This window comes from Dioscorea cayenensis, chromosome 19 (assembly GCF_009730915.1).
Source record: "Dioscorea cayenensis subsp. rotundata cultivar TDr96_F1 chromosome 19, TDr96_F1_v2_PseudoChromosome.rev07_lg8_w22 25.fasta, whole genome shotgun sequence".
Taxonomy (NCBI): domain Eukaryota; kingdom Viridiplantae; phylum Streptophyta; class Magnoliopsida; order Dioscoreales; family Dioscoreaceae; genus Dioscorea; species Dioscorea cayenensis.
This window is the reverse complement of record NC_052489.1, coordinates 14,544,258-14,552,811: the sequence shown is the minus strand read 5'-3', so window position 1 is coordinate 14,552,811 and position 8,554 is coordinate 14,544,258. Positions and strand designations below refer to the sequence as shown.

The 8,554-nt window shown below is 39.4% G+C and overlaps 1 non-coding gene across 1 annotated transcript; it reads right to left on the bottom strand.

Annotated features, from left to right (window-relative positions):
- Positions 1-7,963: 7,963 nt before the first annotated feature.
- LOC120250850 lies at positions 7,964-8,070 on the bottom strand. Its single transcript, XR_005533183.1, has one exon. It is a non-coding gene; the product is annotated as a small nucleolar RNA R71 (small nucleolar RNA).
- Positions 8,071-8,554: the final 484 nt, after the last annotated feature.

Genomic DNA, 8,554 nt, shown 5'->3' with positions numbered 1-8,554 from the left:
GAAGGAAGATGATTACTCTAGAGGAACAAAGCCACAGCGTAGCCATTTTTTAGTTCTTAGTAACAGGAATAAAGATGTACAAAATTTAGGAAATAGAAAATCTCAACAATGTGTTATAGTTCTTTTGGAAAGATAGACAAAATTTAGGAAATAGAAGACCTCATCAATGTGAAACCATCTACAGGAGAAGGAAGTGTGAGAATAGGTGCTGACACCAAACGACGCTTTAACTCCTAGAAGCTATGTTCACACTTTTTCGACCACTAAAAGTTTTTTCCTTTCCTCGTAAGTCTTGTCAATGGTGCTGCCAAAACTGGGAATCCTTCCACAAATATTCTATAGTAACCCGCCAATCCCAAAAAGCTACAAATTTCTATCACACTTGTTGTCCTTTTTCCACTCTACAACTACTTCAATTTTGGTGGGATCCACAGAGATGCCATCTTTTGTTATGACATGGCAAGGGAAAGCAACTCAATCTAGCCAAAATTCACACTTGGAGAATTTGGCAAAAAGTTTCCTCTCTCTGAGAGTCAATAACACGATCCTCAAATGATATTCATGCTCTCATCAATAAACACAACAACGAATTTGTCCAGGAAGGGCTTGAAAGTCATATTCATCAATCCATGAAAGGGGATAATGCATTAGTCAACCAGAAAGTAAATACTAGGAATTTGTAATGACAATAATGATTTTGAAATACAGTCGTTGGCACATCCTCTTACTTATTCTTCATTTTGTGGTATCCCATTCTGAGATTGATCTTTGAGAAAACTTCTAAACCTTGTAATTGATTAAATAGGTCATCAATCCGTGGTAATGGATATCTATTCTTCATAGTTACCTTATTTAGCTCCCACTAGTCGATGCATAATCTCAAGCTGCCATCTTTCTTTTTCACAAAAAGAACAGGAGCTCCCGATGGAGAAACACTCAAATAGATGAAACCTTTATCAAGAAGTTCTTCAACCAACTTCTTCAATTCAATTAACTCAGCAGGGGCCGTCCTATAAGGGGCCTCAGAGATGTGGTTAGTGCCTAGGACTAGGCTAATAAAGAACTCTGTCTCCCTATCCAAAGCAACCACGTATGATCTTTAGGAAAAACATCTGGAAATTCCCTCACCACTGGAATACCTTCAAGCGCTTGACATCCATTTTTTACTTACACTATGGTGGCGAGAACTCTTGAGCACCCACTCAAAATTAATTTCTTAGCTTGCAGGGCAGAAATTACTCGAGCTGGTGATACAGAATCACTCCCAAGAAAAAAGAATTCTATTTCTCCAGTGATTCTAAAGTCAACTCTTTCCCATGGCAATCGACCACTACATGGGTGAAGGATAACCAGTCCATCCCTATAATAACAACGAAGTCTTTCATGCTTATAACATGGAGATCTGCTAGCAACACAAGGTTATCAATTACCATTGGACAGTTTACACAAACTCTATTGATTATTAAAGCATCACAAACAGGCATAGAAACATTCAAATCATAATCCAAAACAATAGTAGGCAAAGCATGCTTCTAAACAAATGAAGAAGAAATAAAGGAATAAATGTGTAGCTCCAGAATCGAACGAAACACAGGCATAAGCTAAAATTACTGGTAAGGTACCTGACACCATAGCATTAGAGGCATAAGCATCCTCTTGAGTCAATGCATAGACTTGTCGTTGAGTCTTAGGTACGCTCGCCTTCTAATGGGCTAAGGAGATTGGTTGCCCACTAATAGCTTTTCCTACACGCTATTCCGAAGGAGCCTGAGGTTTTGTGCTGGTATGACCCTGGAACTCTGCCCACTAAAATTCTGTTAAGGCTTAAAAGACAGTTGTGGACACTCTGTAATGCTGTGACCCTGACTACCACATCTAAAATGAGCCCCAGAAGCATGTCTACAATATGTAGCCATATGGGCTCCACCACAAGTGGAACAACCTCGCTGGTTAGCACGGGGAGGAAGGATAAGGGTAATTTCTGAGGTCATTGCCCCCGTTGCCCATTAACTGTTTGTAACTCAGCTTGAACTCTATTGCCAGAGTTGTTCCTATCTCTATCTCAAGTAGGTCGGGTAATTTGGTTGTCAAAATTCCTGCTTCTCTTTTTCTGGAAGCTTTTTTATGTTCCTGAATATCCTTCCAAATAGAATCTAGGGATTTAAATACAGAGGTGCTAGCCCCCTCTGAATGTGTGGGGCAACCCCTGCTCGAATCGATTCGCTTGCCTCTGATTATCCTCCACTAGTTTCAAAGCATACTTGGATAGCTGATCAAACTCCACTTCGTATTTGTCTACTGATCTATTCCCCTTGGTCAATAGGATGAACTGTCACTCTAGTTGCCTCTACTTGTCCCTGGTAAAGTACTTCCCGAAGAGCGCCTTCCTCAATTCTTCCCATGATTCAAACTCCTTTCCTTGCGGGATCCTAATTTTTCCCATTATACCAATCATTTACAGGTCCTTGAATTATGTAGATTTCGAACCTAAGCTTCTCATCTTAAGTATAGTTCATTACGGTAAAAACTTTCTCCATTTTTTCCACCCACTGGTCTACCACATCTGGATTTGTGGTTCCCTCAAATGGCGGGGTCCTGTATTCCTAAATTTCATAATTTTGGCAATGTTGGTTGTTGAGATAGACGCTGCTCTCACACCAACCCAACTATTTCTCGTAATAACTCTAGCATTAGACCCTGATTGTTGGCAGAATTTATTTAGTCTCCACTTTGGGGTTCCTGAGCAGCTGATGGTTGACCAAGTAAATCATTCATGCTCCTGCTATCTACTCTGCAAGGCATTCTAGAAAAACCCTAATCTTATTAGAAACTAGGGTATGAGGACATCAAAGATTTATTGAAAGCATGTTTAAAACCAAGCAAAATCATTATTCTAATACTTCAAGTGCTTAACCACAGTCTAAACAGGTATCCCTAGGAAGATATTAAGAACACCACCCAAAAGGAACATGACAGTGGAAAAGTGGATGATCAAAGCAAACACTTAGGTACTACTAGTCTTCGAGAATAATAACAAAACATACAAGGGGAAGGGTTTAGCAATCTAACAGCATAGGGTTAGATTGAGATAAGGAAAAAGATGTCTCAAATTATTAGCAGCTTCCACAACTCTCCTAGTCTAAACTCTCATCATGAACCATGGTGAGGGAGTAAGAGGAGTGACTGGATCCTCCACCAAAATCCTCCTAGCTAGTTTCACAGCCCTTCGCTTTTCCCACTCTTCCATACGTATGTGATACTCATGACCTTGCACCATTCTTTGTGATAACATAGCTAGGTCAGTATTATCCCGGAGGGGATCTTCAGGATGAAGACGACAGAGTATTATTAATGAATAGTCATATGTGGTAGCTGTTTCTTTAGAAAGCCCGTCTGCCGCATCCACCTTCCAATGTCCCACTACATTATGTGAATATTGGTCTCTTCATATAGCGCTCTCATGTTTCCTTCTATCAATGAGCTAAATTCTTGGGCGTTCATGCTTATCACCATAGAAGATAACGGCATAAGAGGGTGGACTATTGTTCCACTAGACGGTTCGTAGCCATCTAACTTCCTCAATCGCTTTATTTCCCCTTTCATCTCTTTCCGGATAAGTTGCTCAACTACTTCCTTATCATATCTAAAGGCTGGCTGCCCGCGGCCCTACTTATGTTCTGAAGTCTTCTTCTTCCTAACAAAACATAAGAATCAATGGACAAAGAACAATAAGCAATATTAGGCTGAACTTATCCTCTACCAAAGATCATCAATTATCCTAAGAATTTTCACACTGAAGACTCTATTTAGACTGCTAGGATCATTAGACAGGAGGTTTATCTAATTTTTCTCTGATACCACTTAGATTTGTCATGCCCCGAAAAATGTCTTGTCGGACCCTGTGCGCGGAGAAACGGTTGCAGACGCATTGTGCGGGAGCCTAGTGAATCTGTATAGCCTCAAAATTTAACACAGAGCTAAGATAGAAGATAAACTACAAGAATACAAAATACAAGTACACCTTGAGGGTTCAAATATAGAACAAATTAAAATATAGAATGACCCATAAAGCGGTTCTTAAACAACCATACAACTGATAAACAGACATAAAACACAACTCCAAAGGAAAGCATCTATTGGAAGCTTTCTAAGATCCCTGCGTCTACTGCTCCTGATCTAAAAAGGATTTTAAAATAAATCATGAGCTCACAATCCCATTAAGTAATCCAAGTATAAACTGATAACAAAACTTCAAACATGAAACTTGCACAAAAATCAATAACACAAAATAGTGTGATAAAAAAACAAACGGCCAGCCAGAAAGCAACAGATTTCTGGGTATGCCTCCAAAATTCACTATACATGCCAGATGTCATTTTTTTACCCTTGGTGACCCGAGCCAGAATAAAAGAGGTCATTTATTTACCCTAGTTGACTCGAGACTGAATATCAGATAACCGTTGATTATTTCACCGAATAGACACAGTGCGACACTGTAGTCTCATTTTTCCAGAATTTCTTGTCGATAAGGTCAGGGTTTAACCCCCCACTGACAGGGTTGCATATATCTCATTTGTTGACAAAAACATTTAGACAGATTTCAAATCCAAAATATAGAATGTTCACAATTAACTTTCGAAAATTTCATCTAATAATATAAAGTAAGTAAATAAATAAATAAATGTAAAATAGTATACCAACTTTTCCAAGCCTTAGCCTGGTTCCTACTTTGAAGAAACAATAACAACATTTCACACATATTTTGCCAAAAATTTAAGGAATAACAAAAGCAATTAAATAAATATATAAAACAATGGGAAATGAAACCAGACTATAGATTAATTATCTATGTAAATTATTATAAATATATAAATATATTTGAATCATTTAATTATCTATGTAAATTATTATATAAGGGAAGTAATTATAATAATAATGATAATAATAGTAATAATAATTAAAAAATTTTAAATTTGGTAAATGAAACCAGAGTACCTCACCCTTATTGCTTTAGAAAAATGGGGGAAAAAAGAAACAAGAGTACCTCACCCTTATTGCTTTAGACCCACAAACAACTTCAACAGCATCTTTTTCTTAATGTTTGTCATGAGTAGTCCATTATCAAAATAATAAAATAACCATATATGCACCCGAAAAAAATAATCAAAGAGTTTAAAAAAGAGCAAATATTATAAGCTATTGCGAGCAAGAAATGGGAACATTTTAGACTTCTTTTCTAACTATACCATTCTAGCAACTGAATGTAAGTAAAGGAAGCAAAGAGTCATAAAACTTTGGTTGTTTTGAAAAGAGTAGATACATGAGCAAACTATTTCAAAAGTTCTTTTGCAATGAAAAAGAATACATGATTCATAGTATAGAAGCACTGATAAACAAGAATATCTCAGAAAATTAATGACTAAGTGATAAGTGCTTATGTGATAAGAATACGAAGTCTTCTTTCCTTGTGTTGAGCATTACTTTTCTCGAGTTTTAATACTAATATGGGTGTATTTATGTTACTTTTATGCAGGTAGGGTTGTGAGGCCAATTATGAGAGAAAGAAGTCAATGTGTGTCGTAATGCACTAATTTTGGAGGAAATCTTGCAAAAGGTTCAAACGCGAAAACATAGGTCGGGTTTCAGATGCAGGACTGTGTACCAACCTCCTCGTACTTGAGTTAGCACAACTATTTGGAGGGGCACAAGGGTAGTCACATTCAAGCATTCTGACTTGTGCATATAGAACAAGATCTCCACCAACATGTCCGTTATTAAAGAAGCAAGGCGATCCACAACGTAAATGTGTGCCCATTTGCGTTACATCGATGAAAGTATGGATTCGGGAGTATTTCAGGTCACTACTGTAGCAGGGTACTATAGAAAACAATGTAGCAAAGATACTATAGCAGCATTGTTTACAGCTGGCCGAGAAAACAGGAAAATAGTGAATCCACATGGACGTGTGGAAATTCTACACGCCCGTGTGAAAAATCTACATGGGCATGTGGATTCCCGATTCCAGCCCTTTAAAAGCCGATTTCAGCGCCGATTTTAGCATTCTTTTCTTCATCTTTTCCCCAACTTGAGAGAGGGCGGCAGCTAGGGTTTTGAGATTTATTGGCTAGGGCTTTTGAGAGGTTCTACGGCTCCAACATCGCACACCATTTGGAAGAAGGTTAGTGGGAGAGCTTTCGTCGGCACCGATCCAGGTGTATCCTAGGCCGGACAAAGGGGCCCTTGCGACGAGTAGAGGACTCTCCACAAGACCATTTCCACGACTAACAAGGGGTTTTTCTATAGATGCTTTTTTTTACATTCGATTTCATTGATTGTATCTAGCTCCATGGAGAGCTAAACCCCTAGTGGGTACTTGTGTATTTGTGAACCCTAGGATGTATTCGTTTCATTTAATCTCTTTATTATGCTTTCAATTAATTGATGTTTATTGTGAGTTCCAATCTTGGAGACTTGATTGTATGAATACTCCCCTTAGAGTGATACTAGGGTTGAGAGTTCTTCTTGGAAACTCTTGTGAGTGAATGACACACCATGAGAATTAGACAAAGCTAGATTGGAGAGGGTTGAGAGGGTGAGTCGAGAGATAGCGGAGTGTCCCCTTTCCCCTCCGGTGTGATCTATCCTACCTCCACGTTCTAAGAGTTCTTTGCGGCCATGGTAGAGTGAATGGGCTAAGGGATGACCTTCCTCTGGGGTTTAATTACGAGTGCAACAGAGTGAAGTGTTGAAGTGATTTTAGCATCTAGGGCTTAATTGTGGCTAGGGATCTTTCAACTGGACAAAAGGGTTAGGTCTATACATAGCAATAAAGTTTATCACTTGGAATCCCTAGAGCTCATTGAAATTCTATGCGAGTGCGAGGTTGAGAGGTTATGCAATTTTTCCTCCGGGACATGTATAGAGTTAGGCATGGTTGACCTTAGAATTAGGATCATGTAATTAAGAATTTCCACGACTCATTGTTGCATCAATTAGGAAGTATAATAGAGGGTTCTTGCACTTGAAACGTTGTCCTGGGTGGATCAATATCTGGGTACCCCATCTTTATCGATTGTGTTACCTTTTCCTTTACTTGTGTCTTCTATCTTGTTGTTTTTATTTTCGTTATTTCATATTTTGTCACACTTATCACTATTCATCTTCCACATTAGTTAACAAACAACTCAAGTGTTTTTATTCCCTACTCTCTGTGGATACGATACCCACTCATCTGGGATTATTTCTTCGACACCCGTGCACTTGCGGTTTACACGCATATACGGACTTGTCAAGTTTTTGTTGCCGTTGGCAGGTAGTAGGCGTTTAGAGATACTTTGCACTTTGTTTTCTTAGCTATTCATTTATTCATTCTATTTCATATTTTCTTATTCTATCATCATTCTGATTTTTTTTCTTTCTTTTTGGGTGCAACACCAGGTAATGACCCGAGGGAACCCCTCCATACTGATTGAAGGAGATCCCGAGCTTGAACGTACACTGAGAAGAAAAGGGAAAGAACCTGTGCAAGAACAGTCTAATCTAGCCGATTTGGATGTAGAAGAATCTGAAAACATGGGAAAACAGAATGAGCAGCGGTGGACATTATCGGATTATGCCAGACCTTCAATATTGGGGACACAATCGAGTATTGTCCGTCCCCCGATTACAGCTTTGAACTTTGAGCTGAAGCCGGCATTCATCCACATGTTTGCAGTAATCCGCACAGTTTAATGGTTTTGCCGCTGAGGATCCGAACAGTCATATAGAGAACTTTCTCGAGGTGTGTGATATGCTGAAGATAAACGGGGTGACGGATGATGCCATCAAGTTGAGAGCCTTCCCATTTTCCTTAAAGGGGAGAGCGAAGTAGTGGCTTCACTCATTACCTAGAGCCTCGATTACCACATGTGAGGAGATGGTAGAAGCGTTTATTGCCTGATATTTCCCTCCCGAAAAATCCACAAAGCTTAGGAATGAGATCTCGTCCTTTGTACAGTTGGAATTAGAGTCTCTATTTGAGACGTGGTAAAGGTTCAAGGAGCTCCTAAGAATGTGCCCGCAACACGAATTCCCGAAGTGGATGATTGTTCAGACCTTTTACAATGGTTTGAATCTTAGTACAAGGCAACTCTTGGATGCGGCAGCAGGAGGTAGCTTAGGTAGCAAGACCCCCGGTGAGACTCATCAATTAATTGAAGAAATGGGGTTAAACAACTACCAATGGAATGCCAGGGAGAAGAAAAATGTGGCCGGCCTCCATGAGATAGATGCATTAACCTCATTGGTAGCTCAAGTGGAATCATTGAGTAACAAGTTAGATCTCCTAACTTCGAATAGAGTGGCGGCCGTGACTACTTGCATAGGTTGTGGTGGAGGACATGGTCTCTCCGATTGCCCGATCTCTATTGGTGATGCATCTTCAGTTGAGAATGTCGATATTGTGGGTAATGGCATGAGGAATCAAGGAAACCCATATAGGAATACCTACAATACGGGTTGGAAGAGTCATCCCAATTTCTCGTGGAGCAACCAAGGTCCACAAAAGGCCATAGGG